The sequence below is a fragment of the Prionailurus bengalensis genome, chromosome A1 (assembly GCF_016509475.1).
Source record: "Prionailurus bengalensis isolate Pbe53 chromosome A1, Fcat_Pben_1.1_paternal_pri, whole genome shotgun sequence".
NCBI classification, from domain to species: Eukaryota; Metazoa; Chordata; class Mammalia; order Carnivora; family Felidae; genus Prionailurus; species Prionailurus bengalensis.
Genome location: NC_057343.1, coordinates 9,552,296 through 9,579,796, shown reverse-complemented (window position 1 = coordinate 9,579,796; position 27,501 = coordinate 9,552,296). Strand labels below are relative to the sequence as shown.

The window sequence follows — 27,501 nt, the reverse complement described above, 5'->3', positions numbered from 1 at the left end:
GTCCGACTTTTCTCCCTGCTTCTGGTCTCTCCCCACGTGAACCCTATATCTGCGACTGTGCCTCTTTCCAACTAACAAAACCTCGAGATCAGGGACCGCATTGTAGAATACTCTCAGGGTGAGGGCATTCGGAGCCCTCAACCACGTAGCCTGCGCCTGCTGGAGTAGATGTGTCAATCTGTCTCATCTAATGTCGGACACAAATGGCCTGTTCCAGACGAATGGTTCTGTTTACTTGCCCGTCCTTTCCCGTCTCCCCTTCCTGCTAGAACATTCCTTCATTTTCTCACCTGTATTTCACGGTCTCCGTTCTCTGTCAACTTTATGTACACAATGAAGACCTGGTTTCCTCAGGTTTTGTAGCTCTTATGGTCCGAACTACTTACTTTTTTGTTTTAACTTATTTTTGAGAGAGAGAGAGTGAGCAGAGGAGGGGTGGGGGTGGGGGGTGGTGCAGAGGAATACAAAGTGGGCTCTGTGCTGAAAGCAGAGAGCCCGATGTGGGGCTTGAACTCATGAACCGTGAGATCATGACCTGAGTTGAAGTCAGATGCTTAACGGACCGAGCCGCCCAGCTGCCCTGACCTGCTTACTTTATACACAATCGTGAAGTTTTGGATTTGTAATTACTGTTTCATGAGCGTATATTCTGTCTCTCAAATGCAGCATAAACTAGTTGAGATCGGGGACCACATTGTAGAATACTTTCTGGATGTGGAATTGCTTGTAATAAAAAAAACAATACCCTAAATGTGTAACTCGATGGCTTGTTGAGACGTTCCACATAAATATAAACCCACGAATCTGAAAACAATCCTTTGGTAGCCCGTGTGTCTTGCTTTTTGTTTTTAAAACAGGTTAAATATTTTTACAGGCACTAAGGGAAAAGCAAAGTGCAGTGACAATAACAGCGAATGTTTTTTGAGTTCTTGCTGTGTGTCAGGCACCGTGAGGCTGGCTGGTACTATCGTTATCCCCATTAGACAGCCCAGGAAACCAAGGCGCAAAGAGGTGAAGTCATTGCCAAGGTCAGACAGCTTGGGCCAGGCAGCTGAGCCTGGTGCCTGAGAGCTTCCTTAACCACAGCACCCACTGCATATCATTCCTATAAGGAGCCTGTGAGATGTAGGCTGTGTTGAGGAATAAGTAACAGAATTGTAATTACAGCCCAGAGAAAAAGATCTTGAGATCATGTTCAGGTTTACGCCCGACAGATGGTGAGATGGAGCCTATCTTCTGTACAGTGAAGGTGTTGTAACCTCACGAACTTGGGAGAGAGAAGGGATCATTATCTGTGGAGCCTCTTTTTAGATACTTTCTCTAATGTCCTTATAAAGAAAATACAAAGTCCCCGGTTTGATTACTCTGTCTGTGTTGGTATGACCTTAATTATTATGTTTTTAAGATCCTTGCCCAAAGTGTGTGCACTTTGCTGAGTTTTTCATTAAAAAGCTCCTTTTTGGACTTAGCAAATGCTCAGTCTTTTTCACTTCAATAGTTGGAAATTTTCCCTTGGGGGTCCTACGCTCTTTAAATATTTTTAGGTTGCCAGTTTTCTTCTGTTGGCTCTCCGGGAAGCCAATTTGGTTCCAAAGCCCCTGAGAGTAGCCTGGCTCCTTCTTTCGCACACACCCATTGCATCACAATAAAATGCCGCCTAATTACTGCCTTTGTGGGGTCCCAGAGGCTGGGGATTTGTCTCCAGGCTATGCTGTGGACTATAAACTCTTCTCAGATGAGAGATAAACCGCTTCATTATTGAAATCTCCAGGTCTGGTGGCAGGAGTTTCCTCCTACCAAATCGTTTCCAGTCTTGGGAGAGAATCGATCAAATGAGACCATGGCATTCATCTCGAAGTAATTTCCAGTGGGATCGGCTTACTGCTTGGGCTGCTTTCTCCTGACAGTGGCTGCAGAAAGGAGGTCAGTTGCATAGGTGACGGAAGGACCCTAGGATCTTTGTGCTTCAAGGTCCAACGCCTGGACCTCTTTCCCAAGCGACCCTCGGACCCACTCTGCTTAGGTACCGCCATCTCTGGAGCACATCCGTAGTCTCTACAGCCGTGCTTCCCGATCTTAGCTGCAAACTGGAACCACTTGGGGACCGTCAAAAAATCCCGATGCCCAGTCCCATCTCCACTACCACCCACCCCCATTAAAATTTTCATTGGTCACAGTGGGGTCGAGGCAGGCGCGTATTTAACGTGCTCCGGGTGACGCTAACGTGCTACAACGTTGAGAATTTGCTGCCCTAAAGTCCCTCGGAGAAGAAAGCTTCTCCTCCCCCCTCGGCCTGCTGCAGGTGCACGTGTGGGGGTGGGGGCCGCAGGGGTGTCACAAAGGCAATATATGCTGCAAAATTATTGAATGACTGCAGTAAAAGGCACTGTAACAAGTATTCTCATTGTTTTGCTGAAATTACCAAACCAGTTATAAAGCACTTTCACACCTACCCCGGGTTCTGTCCCCATAAGCATCCCCCCCGCCCCCGCCCCAGGCAGATACGGAAGGTATTACTATGTGCATTTTTTGTAGATGAGGAAATGTGGCTCAAAAAGGCCGAACGACATTCCAAGAGGACACAGCTAAGCAGCTGGCAGTGCTGGGGTTAGAATCCAGCCTTCTGATTGCGGTTCCCTTGTAACAGATCAATAGTATTATGAATTAGAATTCCATACAATTCTCGTTACTTACTCACTGTGTGACCCAGAGACAGTCACTTAACCTCTCAGTTTCCTCATCTATAAAATGGGATAATACTTGGACCTCCCTCACAGGGCTGCTCTGGGATCAAAGGAGATAATGCTACTTTTTTTTTTTTTTTTTTTTAAATCTGAGAGAGAGAGAGAGAGAGAAAGTGTGGGCACAAGCGTGATTGGGGGGAGAGGCAAAGACAGAGACAAAGGGAGGGGGACAGAGTACCCAAAGCAGGCTCTGAGCTGACAGCAGAGAGCCCGACATGGGGCTCGAACTCATGAACTGTGAGCCGAAGTTGGATGCTTAACCGACTGGGCCACCCAGGCATCCCTGCATCTGGGATTTTAAATTAACCCCATAGTGTAAGTTGTTGCCTTGTAATATTTTATTCTTTTCCGTGTCGCCTGCGTATGTTTTTGGCCTGATTTAGTCATGAATTCACCAGCCAGGAATCCAGAACTGACCTGAGAAGACCAGGTTTCCCAGAGTCAAAGAAGTGTCTGAAAGTGAGACACTGCATCCATTTTGGATTCACACTTCCCTTCCTGCTGAACTCCTGAATTCTCTGGCTCATGAAGGCAGCTGCAGCAGCTGCTGTGTGTGTCCTTAACCACCCTCGAAGTCTGTAACACGTCATATTACCTCATTTTGGCTCCCTGGGCCTGTTTTGAAAGGCCCTGAATTAGTCACGTGGGGTACTCGATCCAAAATCACATGGCTATCTGGGGCGCCTGGGTGGCTCAGTCGGTTGGGCGGCCCACTGTGGCTCAGGTCATGATCTCGCGGTCTGTCAGTTCGAGCCCCGGGTGGGGCTCTGTGCTGACCGCTCAGAGCCTGGGGCCTGTTTCAGATTCTGTGCCTCCCTCTCTCTCTTCCCCTTCCCTGCTTGGTCTCTGTCTCTGTCTCTGTCTCTCTCTCAAAGATGAGAAACATTAAAAAAAAATTGAAAAAAAAAAATCACATGGATAGCGCTCTATTCCTTTGCTCTACACTGGGCCTCACTGTCGGAGAATAAGCCCGGGTTAGGAGAGAGACGTCTGAGGGACGTCTGAGTTTTCTCGTAGGAGATGAAACAGGAAATGGATTAAGAGAAGGGATGCAATGGGGCGCCTGGGTGGCTCAGTCGGTTGGGCATCCGACTTCGGCTCAGGTCATGATCTCGCGGTCCGTGAGTTCGAGCCCCGCGTCGGGCTCCGTGCTGACAGCTCAGAGCCCGGAGCCTGTTTCAGATTCTGTGTCTCCCTCTCTCTCTGACCCTCCCCCGTTCATGCTATCTCTCCCTGTCTCAAAAATAAATAAACGTTAAAAAAAATTAAAAAAAAAAAAAAGAGAAGGGATGCAAGAAATGGGGTCTTTCAATGCCACCTAACACCACTCAATCCATTGTCAGTGAGACACTTGATGGCACTTAGTTGTAGATATAAAGACTCTCCTTATTTATGAACTCTGGTCATTTATACCTTTTTTAAAATTCATCACTGTCAACTTCTGCTATCTTTTTCATGATTCTCTCTAGCACCACACTTACATAGAATAGATTCTCAGTAAATGTTGTCAGCAACTTCTTTCCCTGTGACATTCATTCATTTACTTATTCACGCAAGAAACATTTATTAGGTTTTGACTTTATGTCAGGCACCACGCAAGGACTGAGGATATGTCAACCTTAGTCACAGTCCCCATTCTCAAGGAAGTGGCTTAGGGGGGAGCAGAGATGTGAACAGAGGAGAAGAATCAGCCTAAGTGCCTATGATGGGGGAGACGTAGAGTGTTATGGGGCTCACGGAAAGGGACTGGGCACCGAGGAATGGGTTCCAGAAGCAACGCCTGAGCTGATTCTTGAAAAGCATGGCGGGGCTGGGAAGGTGAGAGGGCCAGTTGGGAAAGGTGGTTATAGACGGAAGGAGGAGGTATATAGGTCTGGAGCAGGAGGGGTTTGGAGTGCAGGGAGAAAGCAAACAGGTCACCACCCCATAGGCCTGTGTTTGCCCACATCCATTAGTAGTTCATGAATTCGATGTAAAAGAAATAGAATAGGAAATATCAGAGTAGTAGTAAGAGTGTGTTTTGCTTCATGAAACTTACATGTGTTGGAGATACACGTTTGAGTGTGTGTGTGTGTGTGATGTGCATGTATATGTATGTCTGTACTGAGTACAGGGATTTATGGTTAAAAAAAAGTTTGAGGAACTCTACTGTAGGCTGGAAGTGCCACTGGTTTCTACGCCGAGGGATGACATGATTAAATGTGCATCTTAGTACCATTATTCTAGCCGCTGGGCTAGAATGGACTTGAGGGGCTAGAATACAACATGGCGGCAGGTGTTAGAGCAGCTATCTTGTAGGACGAGATAGGATCCACATGTTGTAAATGGCAGATGAATAGATAAAAGGTACACGGGTCTCTGATGATTGTGAACGACCAAACCAGCCCTGTACATGTATCCGGACCTCCAAATGAGGGAGAAATAAATCTCTAGTCTAGTTGGGCCCACCATTATTTGGGTTTGTAATGACAGGCTAACCCATATTCTTTTTTATTTTATTTTTTTTACTTTTTACTTACATTTTAATTGTTAACATGCAGTGCAATATTGATTTCAGAAGGAGCATTCAGTGACTCGTCACTGACGTACGACACTGAGTGCTCCTCATAACAAGTGCCTTATTTATTTACTTATTGAAAGTTTCTTGATCTATTTCGAGACAGAGAGAACACGCATACTTGTGAGCAGGGAAGGGAGAAGGGAGAGCAAACAGGCTCTACACCGAGCGTGGGGCTCAATCTCACAAAATGTGAGGTCATGACCTAAGTTGAAATCAAGAGTTGGATGCTTACCCTTAAGACTGAGCCCCACCCAGGCATCCACAAGTGCCTTCTTTAATACCCATTACCCATCTAGCCCATCTCCCACCCACCTGCCTCCACCAACCCTCAGTTGTTTTCTATAGTCAAGAGTCTCCTGTGGTTTATTTCCCTCTCTCCTCTTCCCCACCCCCTTCCCATATGTTCATTTGTTTTGTTTCTTAAATTCTACACTTGAGTGAAATCATATGGTACTTATCTTTCTCTGATTGACTTACTTCGCTTAGCATGATACATTCTAGCTCCATCCATGTCGTTGCAAATGGCAAGATTTCATTCTTTTTGATGGCTGAGTAATATTCAATCATATATATACCACATCCTCTCTATCCATCACTTGATGGACATCTGGGCTCTTTCCATAGTTTGGCTATTGTTGATAATGCTGCTATAAACATCAGAATGCATGTGCCCCTTCGAATCTGTATTTTTGTATCCTATGGGTAAATACCTAGTAGTGTAATTGCTGGATCGTAGGGTAGTTCTAGTTTTAGGTTTTTTTTTTTTTTTAATGTTTATTTAGTTTTGAGAGAGAGAGACAGAGAGGAAGCAAAGGGCAGAGAGAGGAGACACAGAATCCAAAGCAGGTTCCAGGCTCTGAGCTGTCAGCACAGAGTCTGAAGTGGGGCTCTAACTCACCAACTGCGAGATCGTGACCTGAACCGACTGAGCCACCCAGGCACCCCTATTTGTAGTTTTTTGGGGAACCTCCATATTGCTCTCCAGAGTGGCTGCACCGGTTGGCATTCCCACCAAAGGGGCAACAGAGGGTTCCCCTTTCTCCACTTCCTCGCCAACATCTGTTCTTTTGCTGTTAATTGACAGGCTAACCAATATTCTTAACTATTATGCCTGCCTACAACAGATGAGCTCTAAGATGGCCCATGATAATCCCTACCTCCTGACATTCACACGTCTGGGTAATCCCTCCCCTTGATTATGGGGTGGGACCTGTGACTTGCTTCTAACCAATAGAATACGAAGATGAGTAGGTTAATATTCAAGAATACTATCCATGAATATTATTATCCATGAAGAGATAGTGCTGAAGATTCTGACCATCACGTCTTGCTTTCAAAGTCTCCCCTCTGCCGGTTTTGACAAAGCAAGTCGGTATGTTATGAGCTGTCCTGTGAAAAGGCTCGGATAGCAGACAACTGAAGGTAGCCTCTGGCCGACAGCCAGCAAGGAATTAAGGCTCTCAGTCCAACTGCCTGCAAAGAGCCGAATCCTGCCAACAGCCAAGTGAGCTTGGAAGTGGGTTTTTCCCAGCCAAGAGAGCTCTTCCCAGAAGAGACCCCAGCCCTGGCCAACACCTTGTTTGAAGCCTTATGAGACACTCTGAAGTAGAGGACCCAGATGAACCGTGCCTGGATTCCTGACCCACAGAGAAGTGTGTTGTCTTGACCTAAAACTGAGTTGGGAATAGCAGAGGGATACAACTTGGGCAATGCAAGCTCTAGGCTGGTCCGGTCAGCATCGAGGGAGAATATTTAAATATTTATGGGCAAGGAGTGCAATGAAGGGGAGGTGGAGCCAGAGTCTGAGCAGTAAGTTTACTGGCTTGAGAAAGGGGAGAGATTCTTGTTGGATGTTCATTGGTGAGGCAGTGAGTCTTGGTCTTGGGTAAATCGGGCATTTAATGGAAATCGGTCTCTTGGTTCTTAAGTTCCATTCTTCAGAGGGTACATTCTTGAGATTCCGCATTCCATATCTTCTGGTTCCATTTAAGATTGAAATCCTTTCACTCTAGGAATGAAATTGGATATAGAGCTGAAGCAGTTTCTTTCTTTTTTTAAGTTTCTTTATTTGGGGGGGGGGCACATGAGCAGGGGAGGGGCAGAGAGAGAGGGGAGAGAAAGAGTCCCAAGCAGGGACTGCACTATCAGCGCAGAGAGTCTGATGTGGGACTCGAACTCACAAACTACGAGATCACGACCTGAGCGGAAACCAAGAGTTGGGGGCGTAACAGACCGAGCCACCCAGACGCCCCATGACTGAAGCAGTTTCTAAGCAAAGTGTTGCAGAAGCAGACTGGTTCTTCCTGACGGCTCACAGTAAAATTCAACAAGAGAGAAATGACTTAAAGATGGAACTGTTAATAAAAAAAGCAATCAGAACTTAAATATTTGGGTAATTCTCCATCTGTTCCTGTCGAAAAGAAGGAGAAAGCCTGTTTGCAAGAGAACGGTAGGGCGCCGCAAAGTGACCATTGGATAAGGAGATCCGCCATGTTGGCAGAAGCCAGGTGCTTTTCTCCAAGAGACGCTGCGGGAATGACCAAGGTGATTCAGAATCCTCAGGCCTACCATTCCCACACAGGCCCAGAGTGGGAGGGCAGGGAGGGGCAGTTTCAAAAGAGGGGTTGCTGGAACTTTCAGGAGCTCGGTGTGGGCTGCTGGGCACTGCCTCACTTCACGCCATGTGATGGCCACCGCGCTCCCCAACCGTGCTCCTCAGCCGGCTGCCTCAGGTAAGCAGTCAGTGGGCCCAGGTGCAGTGTGGTCTAAATGGTTGCTCCCCCACGCAACCTCCCCCCTACCTGCGCGCCCCGAAAGGGAGAGTAGTATCTGCACTGCCTCCAGTGTGTACAATCGCTGGGGACATGGCTGCCTTCACCTATATTTCAAAGGATAGGACCCTGGAGCCATAAGAGTGGTGCCCAGGGGAGTCATGGCAGGTGAGGCCATCCAAAGCCATGGGGCAGAGCCGTTGGAAGCTTTGGGAGCCATTTTCTGCCCCAAAAAGCTGGGAGGCCAGGACCACTACCCCAGTGTACGTGAAGGGTAGAGCATCAAGCCAAAGTAGATTGTTCTTTAGTCTCAAGGTCTAATGGAATTGGCCTCACTGGGTTTTGGACTTACTCTGGACCTCCCTCCTTTCTTCTTTCCTGTTTCTTCCTTTTGGAACGGGAAAGTCTGTCCGGGGCCTGTCCCACCAGTTCATGTTTGGGAAGCACAGGGTATGTTCGGTTTTGCGGGCCAATAGCTGGAGAGGAATTGGCCTCAGGATGAATCTCGAGTCTCACCCATAATTGATTGGGATGATATTTATTTATTAATATTTACTTATGATTACTTTTTTCTAAAAATTTTAAGTAGGCTCCATGCCTAACATGGGGCTCAAACTCATGACCCCGAGGTCAAGAGTTGCACACTCTGCCAAGTGAGTCAGCCAGGCACCCCTGATTTAGATGATATTTAGATGAGATTTTGGAGTTTAGGATTGATGACATGTGAGACAGACACGGACTTGGGGGGGGCCAAGGGTAGAATGTTGCAGACCAAATGCTTGTGTCCTCTCTAAATTCGTATGTTGAAACCCTAACCCGCAAAGTGATGGTATTTGGAGGTGGGGCTTCTGGAAGGTGATTAGGTAAGGAGGGTGGAGCTCTCATGAGTGGGCCTGGTGTCCTCATGAAGACCGCAGAGATCTCCCTGTCCCCTTCTGCCACATGGGGACACAGCAAGAAGACCACAGTCAATGACTAGGAAGCCAGCTCTTACCAGACACTGAATCTGCTGGTGACTTGGCCTGGAACTGCTCAGCCTCCAGAAATGGAAGAAATGAATTTCTGTTGTTTATGAGCCATCTGGCCTATGGTATTTTTGTTGCAGCAGCCCGGACGTACCTGGACGTGAAGGTTGGAAAGAAACGAAATGTCCATCAGTGGGAAAGGGATGAACTGTATTCTATGACTGTAGCAATTAAAATGATTGAACGAACCCTCCACGTATAAACATAGGTAAACCTCACTGTTGTCTCATTTTGGGAGATTGCCACAGCCACCCCAACCGTCAGCAACCAGCACCCTGATCAGTCAGCAGCCCTCAACATTGAGGCAAGACCCTCTGCCAGCAAAAAGATTAAGACTTGCTGAAAACTCATCTTTTAGTAATAAAGGATCTGTGAATTAAGGTATGTACATTGTTGTTGTTTTTTTTTTTTTTAGATACAATGCTATCGCACAGTTAAAAGATTATAGTATACATATAACTTTTATATGCACTGGGGAAGCAAAAATTTAATTTGACTTGCTTTACTGTGATACTCGTTTTATTGTGGTGTTCTGGAACTAAACCCACAATATCTCCAAGGTATGACTATATAATTCTCTATGATTCTCACTTAGGTTGTAATGTTTAAACACAACGACCTGCTTATTTGTCAGGAAGGCATAAATCCAGGCACAGATCAAGAGGGAAGAAACAGTACAAAACTTATGTGCCTGCTGTCCCTACTTTATTTTACTGTGACTGCCCCGTCAGATAGTGAGAACAGCTAACTGGTGAGCTGGGGAAAAGGGACAGAGGTGAGGTTGAATAAGGGCTGTTAGAAGTCTTCATTGTAGCTGTCAGACAGGGCTTTTCGGAAACGTGAAATTTGCGGTGGGATTTGAGAAAGGAGTGAGGCAGCCTGGTGAACATAAGGAGAGGCTATCACGGAGAACTGGATGATGAACAGTTTGCTTGCGTAGTTAACCGTTTAGGAATGATTCATGTAAGCCATCATTTATGCACATAAATCACGAGGAAGACCTAAAATGTAGCAGAAAAACAAGCGGAAAGAGAGGAAATAGAATTTGCCTCCCAAGCCCATCACTCTCAATCCCCTACAGCTGAAGTAAAACAGGACACAGAAGGAAAAAAAAAAAAAAAAACCAAAAAAAAAAAAAAAAAACCAGGCAGGAAAAGGACTCTGGAACCAGGAGAAGCCGTCTAGAGTGACTTGTATCTTCTTGGAAGGGGAAATAGGATCCCAGATGTACCGCTCCTTTTCCCATTCAGACTTTAAATGTGTTGTGGTTGGGGTTGCTTGGCACAGCACTGCCTTCTCCAAATAGAAAACCTGATCACAAGCTGCTCTCCCTCTATGACATGCCAGCTACCTTGTAACATGCTTTTCAGCTCGCTAGAAAACGTTCTGCCCGTCACCAGCGAGGTAACTGGCCAACATTTGCCCGAGTAATTCACGTCCGGTGATGGATTCCTCTACTAAATGGAAGGTCCTCGCGCAGTTAGGTGCTAATGTATTAGCATCTCGCCGGGTGGAGGCAATGACTTACTGCGGTGCTCAATGAAAATACTATTACTCCAGCTATCACGGAGGACTCGACATTCATTCATTGAGTTACGTACCCGCAACACTCCAGAGTGTTACCAATCCGCTTAACAGCCTCGAGTCCTGGGTTTCCTGTTCCTATTTCTAAATTAGCATAAGGAAATACAAAATCATAAGCAAGGAGAATCCCCACAGGCGACTGCCAAGAGGTTCTGTGTTTATTTTGGCATACATAAGAAATGTTTTGAATTCCCCAAATGTGGAGCAGTTCTTTTCATTAAGAATGGGTGATTAAGTGAGGCTGGCCTAATAGCTCTGGTCTTTAAAGAGTGCCTCACTGCTAATGGGAGCACTGAAGCAGAAGTATAGTCAGTTCAGGAATAAAATAGAGCAAAAGCCTCATTTGGGCTGGATATGGCAGAAACATAGGTATAAGGTTCTTCATTTCCTTCTCTTGTCTATTACCTCCTCATGTGACCTGTGAGAAAGGGCAGCATCAGAGAGAAAAAATCCACCCTGAAAATCTGTCTTTTTCCTCCTTCTCTTGGCCTCACCAGGTCCCACTTGGTGAGGTCTGTGGTACCCCTTTCTTGCTTTTTCATCATTAACTCTTGTTTCCCCCCCACACTTGCTAAGGGTAGCAAGTTAAAAAGCTCCGTTTCGGGGCGCCTGGGTGGGTCAGTTGGTTAAGCCTCCGACTTTGGCTCGGGTCATGATCTCACAGCTCGGGGGTTCGAGCCCTGCATGGGGTTCTCTGCTGACAGCTGGGAGCCTGGAGCCTGCTTCAGGTTCTGTGTCTCCTTCTCTCTCTGCCCCTCTCCCACTCACACTCTGTCTCTTTCTCTCTCTCTCTCAAAAATAAACATTACCGGGGCGCCTGGGTGGCACAGTCGGTTAAGCGTCTGACTTCAGCCAGGTCACGATCTCGCGGTCCGGGAGTTCGAGCCCCGCGTCGGGCTCTGGGCTGATGGCTCAGAGCCTGGAGCCTGTTTCCGATTCTGTGTGTCCCTCTCTCTCTGCCCCTCCCCCGTTCATGCTCTGTCTCTCTCTGTCCCAAAAATAAATAAAAACGTTGAAAAAAAAATTAAAAAAAAAAACATTACCAAAAATTAAAAATAAAGCTGCATTTCTACATATCTGAGAGAGGTCAGAGTCCACATGAAGCTTGGGGTTCCAGCCAAACCGTGGTAGGCAACTGTAAGCTCATCGCCAGTGATTCTTAAGGCCACGCTAGGCCTAGGGTCCAACGGTGACAGTTGCTGTGGTAGAATTGGGTCTCTGCTCTTCACAGACCTGAGACGCAGAGCACCCGTCTGTGGAAGGACTGGACCCTTGGCACGTAGGGCATCTGTTTGGTGAAGAACTCTCCCACTCCTCTGAGATAGTGTTTCTTAAACCCTCTGGATCGACATTCACAGGAGATATATTTCACTTCACAATCCGTATTTGTCAGCGTCCAGCCGTCAGGCAAAAGGAAGCCAAAGGAAGTATTTCCACGGAGAGAATTTCGCATAGGGAATTGATTCAATAGGTGTTGGAGGGCTGGAAAAATTTAAAAGGAACACGGGAGTCACCATGTAAGTAATAACTGCAAAAAGCAGCTAGTGCCTCTGGGGCCAGAGATCAGAGAGAGGAGAGGAGGGCGGGGTCCTCGGAACCCAGCAGCCGGGAGAAGGAACCCGGAGGTGGGACCCAGACCTCTGAAGAAAGGCACTGCCTGGTTCCTGCTGCTAAGTCTGGGGTGGAGGGAGAGGAGGCGCCAGGGGGCTGGTTCTGGAAGTGCAGCTGGAAGGTGGAGACAAGTTCTGGCCACCAGGCCGAAGGGCCACTGCTTGGGTGATGCTGACAGGAAGGGACCCTGGGAGCAGTGGCTTCCTCGTCTTCCAGCCTTGTGCTCTTCTACGAGTGCACCCACGAGCCAGAGACAAGGGAGAAATGTGGGTTGTGGGGTTCCAGCTCCCCCAGCATGGAACAGTGGAGAGAGGGTAGGTTTGAAGCCCACTGACTGCCATATAGTACTTGACCAGGGCTACACGTACATGCCCTGCATTTCATTTCCTATTGCTTCTGTTTGATTCTACCTTCCCCTACTGTATCTTACCCTCTCACATTTTAAGCATTAAAAAGCTGGACGGGATGCATCACCTTGATCTCATGGCCTGCTAAACTTTGCTCTAGGTCCTAGTAGTGAGTTTGAGCGTCGGAATTCAGCACCACTTACCATCTGAACTCCTTCCCTACCAAAAGTCACTTGCAGGAACTTCCTCGTGAGGCACCCTCGCACCGAATACATATGGCGGCCCATGATTTTCTATAGGCTTCAGGGATATTTATATGAGGAGGCTGTAAATGTCCTCTATAGCACTAGAGGGGGAGAGCCACACAGAGCAGGGTTAACGCAGGAGAAAAGTTAAGGAGCCAGCCATCAGTCAAAAATACTGTGCCCTTATATAAAAGGTATTATAAAGACGTATTGGAAATACCCATAAGTGTTCATCAGAGGAGCTTGAGATCTAGTAAGGAGAAAAGACAAAGGCCAATGGGTCAACAACCCACAAGCTGCCACCAGGCAGTATGGTTAGTTGTCAAAGCGGGTGGTATAGGCAGGAAATTTTGTGAGTGCAGAGTAGGCTGGTACTATTGTGAGCAGGAATGACCTGGAAAGATTTCATGTAGAGGCCTGAGTTAGTTTTTGCAGAATACAGGTCGAATTTAGGGGAGGGGGATAGCATCCCAGGTGAAGAGAACATTAGACAGAACGAGGTGAGGAAGGACCCAGCAAACTTGGGGCAGGAGTGGAGCTTGGGGATCAGAACTAGTCAGGGAAATCTGTGTGTCAACCAGAACTGAGAGACGAAACCCTATACATGGAGAGGGTGTAGGATTTGATGTTGGGAACTATTGCCACAATGAAGGAGCAGGCGGAAGAGCTGGTGAGCACACTGAAGTATGCTTTCAGGAGAACCAAGGTCATGAACCACTAAGGAAGGTGGCCGGCAAAGTCAAATGCTATAGCAGCCAAGACTGAGAACTGAGGGAAAATGCCTGACTTTGAACCAGATGTGCTAAGTCTCCAGGTTTTGTTTTTTTTTTTCAATTTATTTAAAAAAATTTTTTTAAAGTCTTTATCTTTTAAAGAGAGAGAGCATGCTAGTGGGGGAGAGGGGCTGAGAGGAAGAGAGAGAGAATCTTAGGCAGGCTCCGTGCTTAGCGAGGGCCCAATGGAAGATTAGTCCCCACAACCCTGGCTGGGATCATCCACCTGAGCTGAAATCAAGAGTTCAACGCTCAACCGATTGAGCCACCCAGCTGCCCCAGATGTGCTAAGTGTCTTTACTGAGGCTCAGGACCATATTGTCTGTAGATTAACCCGTTATTACTTACAGATTTGCACAGTGTGTTTATTACCTGAAATGATCCAAAGTCTCCAGTGAAAACAATAAACCATTGTTGTCTGTCCTCACTCCTTGCCGGCTCCATAGCCACGCTAGGTTTCCTAAGGCCATGCTTCAGTTGCCCATGGTCTTCCTTGGTGTGACCACCCTCCTTCAGCTTTACTTGAAGGCAGCTGTCGCGTTTCACTGCTGTCATCATTCTCCTTCAGTGGCTTGTCCCGCTGAGCTGTTTCTCTGGGGTCCCGACTTCTCCCAAACAAGGAGGGTTATGCATTGGGACCTTGCATTTGCAGACTTCTTCATGGCTGTAGATTGCACTACAACCCTGGCCAGCTGCCTTGTAAATGCAAGTGACGGGTCACAAGGGAGACCAGATGAGGGCCAGATGGGTCAAGTGAGCCTATCATCCCTACTACAAACACATGTGTTCTGCCGATAGCAGATCAGTATTATCTTCTCCGGGAGCAAAGGAGACTCTATTTATATGCTCATTATATATGCAGAGTTGTGATCAAATTGCTAGAGGTGACAAGTCCAGGTGTTGCTTCTACAAGGATGTCATTGCTATCAAGTATTAACTCAGATTTTGTTCTGGGTTTTATTGCGTGAATGCTATCATTTCTTCTGCATGATGTAAGCTACGATCATGGAGACCTGAATTTCTTTCTTTCAGACAGACAGCAAATCCCAGCTACAATCAATTGCCTCCTCATTTATACTAAGTAGTTCTGATAATTGAACCCACTATGCAGGTAGCCTGGACAGGTCATGTGTATAAGCCTTTTTTTTTTTTTTAATGTAAATCCAAGTTAGTTAACATATAGTGTAATAATGACTTCAGGAATAGAATTTGGTAATTCGTCACCTACATATGACACCCAGTGCTCATCCCAGCAAGTGTCATTCTTAATGCCCATCACCCATTCAGCCCATCTGCCCCCACCCAACACCCTTCTAGCAACCCTCAGTTTGTTCTCTGTGTTTAAGGGTCTCTTATGGTTTGTCTCCCTCTCTGTTTTTATCTTATTTTTGCTTCCCTTCCCCTATGTTCATCTGTTTTGTTTCTTAAATTCCACATGAATGAAATCATGTATTTGTCTTTCTCTGACGTATTTCGCTTCGCATAATACACTCTAGCTCCAGCCATGTTGTTGCAAATGGCAAGATTTCATTCTTTCTGATCACCGAGTAATATTTCATTGTATATATTATATATATATCACATCTTCTTTACGCATTCATGAGTTGATGGACATTTGGGCTCTTTCCATACTTGGGCTATCGTCCATAGTGCTGCTATGGACATTGGGGTACGTGCCCCTTTGAATCAGCACTCCTGTATCCTTCGGATAAATACCTAGGAGGGCAATTGCTGGGTCGTAGGGTAGTTCTATTTTTAATTTTTTGAAGAACCTCTATCCTGTTTTCCAGAGTGGCTGCACCAGTTTGCATTCCCACCAGTAGTGCAAGAGGGTTCCTCTTTTGCCGCACCCTCGCCAACATCTGTTGTTGCCTGAATTGTTAATTTTAGGCATTCTCACAGGTGTGAGGTGGTATCTCATTGTGGTTTTGATTTGTATTTCTCTGATGATGAGTGACGTTGAGCATCTTTTCATGTGTCTGTTAGCCATCTGGATGTCTTCTTTGGAAAAGTGTCTATTCATGTCTCTTGCCCATTTCTTCACTGGATTATGTGTTTTTTGGTTGTTGAGTTTGGTAAGTTTTTTTAAATAGATTTTGGATACTAAGCCTTTATCTGATATGTCATTTGCAAATATCTTTTCCCATTCTGTCGGTTGCCTTTTAGTTTTGCTGATTGTTTCCTCTGCTGTGCAGAAGCTTTTTATCGTGTTGAGGCCCCAACAGTTCATTTTTGCTTCTGTTTCTGCACAACCTTCATATTTACTGAGTATACTGTGGACCGAATCAAGTAGAATATGCAGATATATACTGTGTTGCAACATATGCTTTTAATAGCTGGCACCAGAGTTCCTCTTGGGGAAAATATTTTGTGTAGGAAAACACTTTGATAAACAGTTTAGGAGTGGAAGGTGGTCCAGAAGGTACAGATTAGGAGAAAGAGATAACTAAAAGTACTGTATAAAGAGAGAAAAGAGGAAGGGAGAGGGATGGGACCAGGAAGATGTTGATTAGTGGCGAGTTGCAGCTTATGCTGAGAAAGGATGGGGGGAGGGGTTGGTGGCTACCAATGCCATTGTGATACTGAAGCCCTTTCAAGACCATGGACTTCTAACTTTAGGCTATTTACATCCTTCATTTAAAACCCTTTAGTTGCGGGGGCGCCTGGGTGGCTCAGTTGGTTAAGCGGCCGACTTCGGCTCAGGTCATGATCTCCCGGTCCGTGAGTTCAAGCTCCGCGTCCGGCTCTGTGCTGACAGCTCAGAGCCTGGAGCCTGCTTCGGATTCTGTGTCTCCTTCTCTCTGACCCTCCCCCATTCATGCTCTGTCTCTCTCTGTCTCAAAAATAAATAAATTAAAAAAAAAACCAAACAAAAAAACCTTTAGTTGCTCCAAACCTTCAGAGGAGCCTGCTACACACACACACAGCCAAAGAAAAGTGTTTGATTTCCACACTGGGTCAGCAGGAGAGAAAAGAGTTGCAGAAGGCGAGAGGTGAGAGAGCCCATGTGTTCAGAGAAAGCGAGAACTCAGAGCCAGAAGTGACCCTGTGACGGTAAGTTCCCCTGCCCCCCACGGGGGATGTACAATCTCGGAGAAGACATTGGCCTTTCCACAGGAGGTGGAAAAGGGACTTGAGTCAATCTCAACAAGATTTTTGTGGACAAGGTGACCCCGACTGAGAACTGGATGATATACACAGTAGCTTGCTATTTTCAATCCTAATTTCTCAAGAGACGTTTATTGCTAGAAAAGGACAGGGTCAGTAATTTCCCCCATTTACTTAAATCCCTAGGTCTCATTTTCCTCATTTGCAAAATCTGGAGATTGGATGCAGAATATCTCTGTGGTCGCTATTAGCGTCTACCGCTCTAATAACAATCTGGTGGTTGCCAGAGGTGGGGGCGGGGGTGCAAAATGGGTGAAGGGGGTCACCGAGTACGAATTTTGTTATAAAATAAATAATTCCTGGGGATGTAACGTGCAGCAGGACTACAGTTAATGGCACTGTGTTGTCTATTTGAAAGTTGCGAAGGGAGATCTTAAAAAAATATTCTTAGGTTCTTTTTTGGAGGTACATTCACACACAGTGAAAGGCACGCATTTCATTACCTGCACCATTCCATGAGTTTTGACAAATGCACAGACCTCTGTAACCCAAACGCTAAGCATGATACACATCTTCTCCATCACCGCGGAAAATTCCCTCTTCAGTGGAGCCTGGGCGGTTCGGTCTGTTGAGCATCTGACTTTTGATTTTGGCTCACGGGTCAGGAGATGGAGCCCTCCGGCTCCGCACCGAGCAGGCGCCTGCTCAAGATTCTCTCTCTCCCTTTCGGTCGCTGCCCACCCCCCCCCCCCCGCCTTCCTCCCCCTCCTCCCCACCTCTAAAAAAATAAAAAGTCCCACCCTCACCTCCAGGCTACCCATTCTCCTGATACTTATCAGGAAATGTTAAATAACTAAGATTTAAAAGTTATTGTTAAATGCCAGTCTAATGCTTTTTATTTCTCACAAGCACTGGGAGCTGGCCATTACCTGCATTTTGCAGATTGAAACTTTCAGCATCACAGGGGGTAAATAAATTGCACCCCCCCCCCCCCCCCCCGGTTATCAGCTACCAAGTATAGGGGCAGGACGTGAACCCAGAAGCGGGTTTCGGAAGCCCATGCGCTTGACCTCAGTTTCTACCGCACTGCATCTCTCAGGCGGGTCCTGGAGAGTCCGCAAACGGTCACCTAAGAAATACTACACATCAAAAATTCAGCTGAAATCACTGCCACGTACAAGTTCTCAAACCTCCCGAATGAGCCTAAAGGCTGTAGGCACTACATTTTTACTAACGGATTCATTTCTAGCCCACTCCTCAGAGAGTGGCAGAAAAGGTGTGAGAGACTGCGACTTTCCCGGTGAAAAGCCCCAGGGTGGCTTCGGGTCCCGCCCCGCCACTCGGCCGAGGCGGCGGGGGAGGGGCCGGACCAGACGACCTTTAAAGAGCCGGCGCTGAGCCGCTGGGGCGCTCCTTCCTCTGACGCCACAGGCACCCTCTCGGAATAGAGCGGGCACCAACGCGCTCCGCCGACGGCACAGGACACGCGTCATGCCAAGGGGATTGGACGCTGCCGCAGCAGGGCTCATCCGGCCCCACCGAGTCATTAGTCACTCGCCCTCCTCAATGTCACAGTCTCCCTCCTTCCCCCGAAGCACCCGGGCGCCTCCCTTCCCCCGCACCCGGGTGGGGTTCCCAGGCTCCTCCCCCGAGTTGTCTTGGCGTCCCCGCGCGCCCCCCACCGCTCGGTCCGCGGCTGCCATGGCAACCGTACGCCGCCGCCGCCGCCTCTTCACGCACGTCGGGAACTAACGGACTCCGCGGCGGCGGCTGCGGCGGCGGCGGCCTGTGCCCCACCCCCACCCGGACCGCATCACCCACAGCCGGCCGACCTGCGGCACCTAGGTAATGAATCCGAGGGAGAGCGCCGCGGGCAGGAGGGGGCAGGTGGTGGGGCGTTCAGGTGGACAGCCCCACCCGGTCTCCCGCCGCCAGGGCAGTGCCGCGGTCCTGGGGCGCCGGGAGGGGAGGAGGAGGGCCGTGGGAGCGCGAGGCTCGCGGGGCATTATGGGCATTGTAGTTTAGCGGCTGCACAGGCTCTCGGCCTCGGCGGGGTGGCCTGGACCGGCGAACTACAAAGCCCGGCGGCCCCGACCGCTGGCAGGGAACGATAAACTTTGAGCGGACCGGGCGAGAAAAAAAATCTGTCTTTGTGGTGCGGGGGCTCTTGGGTGGTCGCGGAACTGGGCTCTGCGCTGGGAAAGGGAAGTGGAGGTGAGACTTGGGTGGCCCGCCGTTGGGCCCGCCCCGGCTGACAGCGCTCAGCCCCACCCCGGCTGGGCTGGGCCACCGCCCCGCGTAAGTCTCAGGGATGAGCAGCCACCCCAGCCGCAGGGCCTCGGGCCTGCGGCGCCTCTGACCCTCCCAGGTTGCTGCCTCTCGGTGCCGAACCGTATGTATGGCACACATTTGATGCGAGACCTGAGAAACTAAAAAAAAAAATTTTTAACAGGCCTGTCTCCTTTTCCTGAGAACGTGTGGTTTCTAGGCTTTTATTCATGATTATTCTGAAGTAGCTCAGAGGTGTTTGCATATTAAGCCCCTAATTCATTATTATTCAAAAGGCATTAATGCTTAAAGGTCAAGTGTAGAAGTAGAGACCATGCTTTTATATAGTAGTATCTTTTTTTTTTTCATAACCGTTTTGCCTTTTGCACTGTATTTATTGAGGGTTAAGATCGCAAAATGAGGACCCCCACCTTCCCACTTACTAGCTTGGCCGCTGCCTGCACATATTTTGATTCTATTTTGAAGATTAGTTTAACTTTAAATTACTGGAATTTTTAAAAAAAAATTTTTTTTTCAACGTTTATTTATTTTGGGGACAGAGAGAGACAGAGCATGAACGGGGGAGGGGCAGAGAGAGAGGGACACACAGCATCGGAAACAGGCTCCAGGCTCTGAGCCATCAGCCCAGAGCCTGACGCGGGGCTCGAACTCCCGGATCGCGAGACCGTGACCTGGCTGAAGTCGGACGCTTAACCCACTGCGCCACCCAGGCGCCCCTAAATTACTGGAATTTTTAAAGCACAGACTTTTCTTTCTTATTTATTGATTGATTGATTGATTGATTTTTTTTTTTTTTTTTTTTTTTTTTTTTTTTTTTTTTTTGCTTTTGAGCAGTGGGTACTAATTATTTTCTTTGGTTATTTCAGTATTCTTCGGAATTTCTCAGGAGCGTGCTTTCAGGATGAAAATTGCCCAAACAAAACAAAACGAAACAGCAACTCTGTAATACACCTTAGCCCTTAGGGTTGGCTTAGGTCCTGGTGGTAAGGAAGCTGACACAGATTTAGAAAACCTTTACATTTTTTTCAACAGGGAGACAACCATCCTAGACATTTGGCATTTTATATAGTATGCAGAAAAATCGTGGGTAGCACGGCGGGTTTATTTTGTGGGTGTGTTTTCAACAAGTAAACCACATAAGGCCACTACAAAATTCCTATTTTCCTCCATTAAAATGAGACTGGCCTGTAACTTTTACTTAAATTACCGATTTTGTAGAAGGAGATGGAACTTAAATCTAGTAAGACCGTTAGTAAAAAAATTGACGCCTTAATACTATAGGGGTTGGAAGTGTTTTATTTGTTCATTCAAGCTTTGTTAACGAACCTGTTAAATTGTGGACATTATGCCAGATAGTGGGAATTAAAAGATGATGTGTTCTGTATGGGCAAACAGTCATGTGATCGTAATGGTATGGCAGACATAGGTGCGAGTTGCTATAGGAGCCCAGAGTGGGAATACATCGCAATATAACAGTAACATTTATTGATTACCTAATCTCAGCGAGGCACTATACAGTATTTTGTATGTAGTCTATTATTTAATGCTCATAAAAATCCCTAGCTACTGTTATTCAGAGATGAGGAAACAGGCTTAAAGATTTTTGTCCAGAGTCGTACCTGGTAAGGTTTGAACCTGGGATTTCAACCCAAGTGGGTCTAACTCATCTAAGTCGTGATCTCAGCCACTGATGGCTGTTCTCTGGACCCATTGGTAGAAATACCCTGACTCTAAGGAGATCAGGGGAAGTTTCCAGTGTGACGTTCCATTTGACCCGCGTTAAAGAAAGTTGAGTAGGCTGTCCCTGGAGGGAAGTTGAGGAAACTCATTCTAGGCAAATGGCGCAACAAAAAGCAAAGGATATATTTGAGTGTTTTGTTTGGAGAATCCTAGGTCATTCTGATGCCCCAGTTCCAGAGTGAATGCAGTATAGTGATGGGAGAGGCCAGATATTAAAGTACTTGGTACCATGATAAAGAGTTTGGAAGTTTTTGTTTTTGTTTTTCATCATGGGGCAACCATTGAAGAATTTCAAATGGAGTAGTGGTGTTATTGGGTTTGTATTTAAAATTTTTTTAAAAATGTTTTTATTTATTTTTGAGCCAGAGAGCGACAGAGCATGAGCAGGGGAGGGGCAGAGAGAGAGGGAGACACAGAATCTGAAGCAGGCTCCAGGCTCTGCTCTGTCAGCACAGAGCCCGATGTGGGGCTTGAACTCATGGACTGTAAGATCATGACCTGAGCTGAAGTCGGATGCTTAACCAACTGAGCCACGCAGGCGCCCCTGGCTTTGTATTTTAGAGAGATAACTCCAGCTGAAGTGTGAAGAATAGACCCAGGAGGGGGAAATTAGAGTGGTATGGGGCAATCTGTTTTAGGGGAAAAAAAATACAGTGGAAAAATGAAGAGAGTCTGAACTAAGCAGCTGGAGTTATGGAAACACAGGGATTGTAGAAGTATTTAAGGGATAAAATTAGTACGATTTAAGTTGGGGGCTAGACATATTTGGAACCTTAAGACAAATGATTCCTAGTTTTCTGCCTAGGATGTCTGAAAGGATAATAAAACCATTGATCGAGAGGAAAAGGAGCAGGGTTTTGATGGGGTGAAAGATAAAGACCAGTTCAGTTTTGAGTATTCATTCAAAGTTCTTGTGGGATATTCAGGTAAGGATGCATTGGGATCTGGAGTTCAGGAGAGAGTTCAGGGCTGGAGGTGGAGGTTTGCATGTGCATAAGTAGTTGAAATTAAAGGAGAGAATGAGTCAGCTCACATAGGAATATATAGAAATGAAAAAGGAAAAGTTTGAATAAGTTTGGGAAGCAGCAGCATTTGTGGTGTGTGTGTGTGTGTGTGTGTGTGTGTGTGTGTGTGTGTGTGTGTGTGTGTTTGAGGAGGGGAGGGAGGACCATGTTTGAAAGCAAGGGGGAGAAATGCCCACAAATGAGACTGAGAGATTGGGAGGCAGAGAAAGAGAAGAATCAGAGCGGGCATGCATAACAAATGACAAATGAGAGGAAAGTTAGAAGCAGGAATGGCCCAGAGTATCATGTGTCTTGCAGAGGGCAAGTAAGGTAAAGATTGAAACGTACCCAGTGGATCTGGTGACTTCAAATCACTTCTAAACTTTGCAAAAATGAGAAAGAGGAATGTGAGCTTAAGCCACTTGAAAAAAACATTTGCTTTTTCCATAATAATACAAATACAAAAGAAAATAGAATGATGAGTCCCATGTAGTCATTACCTAAGCTTGAAGAATGAGCACATCGCCAATTTTGTTTCATCTATAACCCCTGCCCCCAACTGGATTATTTATTTTTGATTAATTAATTTATTTATTTTTGGATTGTTTTAAAGCTAAGCTCAGGTATCCTATCTTTTTATCTGTAATTGTTTTCAATATATATCTGTTTGGGGTGCCCGGTTGGCTCCGCTGGTAGAGAGCGCGACTCTTGACCTCAGGGCAGTGAGTTCGAGCCCCACGTTGGGTGTAGAGATTACTTAAATAAACTTAAAAAAAATTTTAAGGATTCTTTCTTAAAAAAAAAAACAAAACTGTACTATTATCCTGATTAAAAGAAATGGACAGTACTTCCTTACTATAAAATCCCCAGACACACTTTTCTTTAAAGAAGTTTGACTCTGAAGGAAAGAAAGGGATAAAGCAGTAACTGAAAAAGGTTTGTAAGTTTTTTTTGTTTTTTTTTTTTTCTTTAAAGACTGATGAGCTGTTAGGGAAAGAGCCAATGAAGAGGAAATGTTTGAAGATGTAGGAGATGAGAGAGAGGAGATAGTGGATGGATCTGTCTCTGAAAATGTAGGGAACGATGGACGAGCAGAGTTGGAAGAATCAGTCTAGAATGAGTTTGTTACATTTTTAAAGTATCAACTAAGTGCTAGCTAGCTGTGATCCTAGGCAGTGTGCTAGTGTAGACAGGAGGAGAGATGCACTGGAAAAGGAAGAAAAGAAGTGAGAATAGATACGGATATTTATAGGTTGGGTGGTAAAAGTTTCGAGAGTTCAAAGCTTATGTTCTCTAAGAGGTAGATAGGAGTCAAGATCACTTGATGAGAGGAGATGGGGGTGGGGCGTTCGGTGGGAAAGGAGAATGGTGGGGTTTTGGAATAGTCACTGAGCTAGGACAGGTTAAGAATGGTTTCATGGAGCTGAGATTAGAATTCAGTAATTTTCAATGACAGCAAAACATAAGGTTGTGTGATTTTTTTTTATCACCCTTAAATTTTGATTTACTAAAGGAGAGCTTAAAATATTGAGACCAGTAGACTAATGTATGACCAAAGAGAAGAGAATCCAGGCTAAGAACTTTTGATTGATTGTTCCTCAACAACCAACAACTTTAGATTTTTTCATTTAACTGATAATTATTATCTATTTTGTGTAAATATCACAGTAAAATTAGAAAGCCCTCATGGCTTCTTTGGATTAATACTTTGATTTTTGCAGTACGTACAGTGATATGCTTTTCTAGAGAACATTTCTCCAAGGATCGTTTACTGCATGCAGTAAGAGTGGAAGGGGCCAGTTATATCTGTTGTCCAGTTCTGGAACTACAACTTATTTTCTGTGTAATCACAGACAAGTTTCCAAACCTGTACCCTTATTAAAAAAAAAAAAAGATGTTAATACTATTTTATAGGATTTGGGGGAAGATTGGACGGTTTAATGGAGGTAAACCCTAAGTGCTCAGTAACTGAAGGCTACTTTCCTTTCTCCCCCTTAGCAACAATATGCCAGGATTGCCGGTTCTGTTCGACAAGAGGCCATGTCCTGTGACTTTACCTGACTATATTAAGCAGGTGGATCAGGCAGTGGTTCCATTACAAAATAATGATTTGATCAATAAAAAGATTCGTCAGTTCTTTTAAGTAAGGCTTCCTTAAATGCTATAAGGTGTTCTTTCATAGACCATTAATAGGAATAATATCTTTTCCTGGGTTTCATCTTCAAAGAAATTGGGAATTGCACTGCATGATTTGAGATCCCGATAGCCCTCAACTTCAATTGATGATATCTCATTTCTGGACTGATTTATATTATCATGTTACTAATTTTGAGCATCTATTTGTGAATGGAAAATATGCATATTTTAATGTACTCAGCGTTATTTCTTTTTTTTAAGTTTATTTATGTATTTTGAGAGAGCGAGCAAGCAAGGGAGGGGCAGAGAGAGAGAGGGAGAGAAAATCCCAAGCAGGCTCTGCACCTCCAGTACAGAACCTGATGTGGGGCTTGAACTCACTACCTTCGAGATCATGACCTGAGCCAAAATCAGGAGTCAGATGCTTAACCGATTGAGCCACCCGGGACTCATTATTATTTCAGACATTGTTTTCTCCTAGATAACTATTTTATATATGGTAGACCTAGTGAAAGAATGCCTTAGAATACTTAGTCAAAGTTAGGTGTATACAGTCATTAGCTAGACAAATTTAAGGCATAGATTATGGGAGAGGTTTTTTAAAAAAAGGAGTAGTTTTCTAAGGTGAGTTATTTAATCTCCACTAGATGTCTTTATGTTTCTTTTGCTATGGATTGTTTGATGAGGTCCTATTTGAAGGTATGGAGATGGAATAAATGACCTTTTGAGTCCCTTTCTAACTTTGTAATTCTTTTTTTTTAGAACAGAGGAAGGACAGAGAGAGAGAGAGAGAGAGAGAGAGAGAGAATGCCAAGCAGGCTCTGTGCTGTCAGTGCAGAGCCTGACATGGGGCTCAATCCCATGAACCATGAAATCATGACCTGAGCTGAAACCGAGTCGGATGCTTAACCGACTGAGCCACCCGGGAGCCCCAATAAAATTTATAGTTTAAGCTGCCATCTTGAAACAGACTGGCAGATGGTCAACATTATCTGCTGCTTCAGTATGTTAAAGAATTTAATCCACGGGCAGAAATTTTATGATGGTTACTTCTGAGAAACATTTAAGCTCTTAGGATTATCTGTTTAGATCCTTTTATTTTGTATGCACAGTCATTTTTCTGTTTCCCAAGTATTTGAGAAGTGAGCTTAGGTAAGGAAACAAAAAGCCTTCATTGCTACAGACATTTTCCTCTTGTCTCTGGGTTTTTGATTGCATCATATTCTCGATTATTCATGGCAAGCTATAGTCCTTGAGAGTATAGCCCATCATAAAGAGATGGGTATTGTGGCTTTCAAAGTTAGCTGTTTTGCTGACTGGGGCTCACATAGTTAGGTCAATTTATTCCTACTAAAACATACTTCAAGATGTGGTAATTCTAGCAGTTGTGATTATGTTTTTTTTTTTTTAATTGCTGGGATTTATAGTAGTCATTGCATGAAATAGACTGGACTTTGGTGATTTGATAAACTTTAAAGAAAAATATATGTAGAGGCTGGACCACATTGGTCGAATTCAGTGTGGGACAAAATGCTTAAATCTGATTTGTTTTGCCACCACTGTTCTAATTAGTGTTATTTTGTTCACATTGCTGTTGTTGAGGCTGCTTCAGTGTTTCTAAAATAAATATCTAATTTCAGGAATTCACAACTCCTAGAAGAAAGAAGAGCATTATGAGAGAATGATGGAAGTGTGAGAATGAAAATACTTTAATTAAAACATTTTCCCCTCACCCCCACCCCTCCCATCAACCCGCAGTTTGTTCTCTGTATTTAAGAGTCTCTTATGGTTTGCCTCCCTCTCTCTGTGTTTGTATCTATTTTTTTCCCCCTTCCCTTCCTCCATGGTCTTCTGTTAAGTTTCTGAAGTTCCACGTATGAGTGAAAACATATGATATCTGTCTTTCTCTGATTGACTTATTTCACTTAGCATAATACCCTCCAGTTCCATCCATGTTGCTGCAAATGGCAGGATTTCATTCTTTCTCATTGCCAAATAGTATTCCATTATATATATAAACCACATCTTCTTTATCCATTCATCAGTTGATGGACATTTAGGCTCTGTCCATAATTTGGCTATTGTTGAAAGAGCTGCTATAAACACTGGGGTACATGTGCCCCTGAATCAGCACTCCTGTATCCCTTGGATAATTTTTTGAGGAACCTCCACACTATTTTCCAGAGCAGCTGCACCAGTTTGCATTCCCACCAACAGTGCAAGAGGGTTCCTGTTTCTTCACATCCACACCAGCATCTCTTGTTTCCTGAGTTGTTAATTGTAGCCACTCTGACCGGTGTGAGGTGGTATCTCAGTGTGGTTTTGATTTGTATTTCCCTGATGATGAGTGACGTTGAACATCTTTTCATGTTAGCCATCTGGATGTCTTCTTTGGAAAAGTGTCTATTCATGTCTTCTGCCCATTTCTTCACTGGATTATTTGTTTTTTGGTATTGAGTTTGGTAAGTACTTTATAGATTTTGGATACTAACCCTTTATCCGATATGCCATTTGCAAATATCTTTTCCCAGTCTGCTGGTTGCCTTTTAGTTTTGTTGCTTGTTTCCTTTGCAGTGCAGAAGCTTTTTATCTTGATGAGGTCCTAATAGTTCATTTTTGCTTTTAATTCCCTTGCTTTTGGAGACGTGTTGAAGAAATTGCTGCGAGTGAGTTCAGAGAGGTTGTTGCCTGTTTCTCCTCTAGGGTTTTGATGGTTTCCTCACTCACATTTGGGTCTTTCATCCATTTTTAGTTTATTTTTGTGTGTGGTGTAAGAAAGTGGTCTAGTTTCATTCTTTTTTTTTTTTTTAATTTAACTTTATTTTTTAAAATTTACATCCAAATTAGTTAGTATATAGTGAAGCAATGATTTCAGTAGATTCCTTAATGCCCCTTACCCATTTAGCCCATCCCACCTCCCACAACTCCTCCCGTAACCCTCAGTTTGTTCTCCATATTTATGAGTCTCTTCTGTTTTGTCCCTCTCCCTGTTTTTATATTATTTTTGTTTCCCTTCCTTTATGTTCATCTGTTTTGTCTCTGAAAGTCCTCATATGAGTGAAGTCATATGATTTTTGTCTTTCTCTGAGTAATTTCATTTATCATAATACCCTCCAGTTCCATCCACGTAGTTGCAAATGGCAAGATTTCATTCTTTTTGATTGCCGAGTAATACTCCATTGTGTGTGTGTGTGTGTGTGTGTGTGTGTGTTTGTGTATACCACATTTTCTTTATCCATTCATCCATTGATGGACATTTGGGCTCTTTCCATACTTTGGCTATTGTTGATAGTGCTGCTGTAAACATGGGGGTGCATGTGTCCCTTCGAAAGCACACCTGTATCCCTTGGATAAATATCTAGTAGTGCAATTCCTGGGTCGTAGGGTAGTTCTATTTTTAGTTTTTTGAGAAACCTCCATACTGTTTTCCAGAGTGGCCGCATCAGCTTCCATTCCCACCAGCAGTGCAAAAGAGATCCTCTTTCTCCGCATCCTCGCCAACATCTGTTGTTGCCTGAGTTGTTAATGTTAGCCATTCTGACAGGTGAAAGGTGGTATCTCATT

General features: G+C 45.1%; 1 protein-coding gene and 1 long non-coding RNA gene across 5 annotated transcripts in view; one reads left to right on the top strand and one right to left on the bottom strand.

Annotated features, from left to right (window-relative positions):
* Positions 1-6,570: 6,570 nt before the first annotated feature.
* LOC122481102 lies at positions 6,571-11,315 on the bottom strand. The gene is made up of 2 exons (XR_006296751.1): positions 9,070-11,315; positions 6,571-7,312 (listed from the first exon to the last, which is right to left on the bottom strand). It is a non-coding gene; the product is annotated as an uncharacterized LOC122481102 (long non-coding RNA).
* Positions 11,316-18,292: 6,977 nt separating this feature from the next.
* KATNAL1 (katanin catalytic subunit A1 like 1) overlaps positions 18,293-27,501 on the top strand; it is a 102,491-nt gene continuing 93,282 nt past the window's right edge. For 2 of the 4 annotated variants that reach the window (XM_043576100.1, XM_043576080.1), the window contains exon 1: positions 18,293-18,613. The gene's annotated coding sequence lies outside the window, so the exon portion shown is untranslated. Of the gene's footprint in view, positions 18,614-18,804; positions 19,161-27,501 lie in introns of those variants that run through there. The other 2 variants (XM_043576089.1, XM_043576093.1) reach the window with 2 other exon arrangements.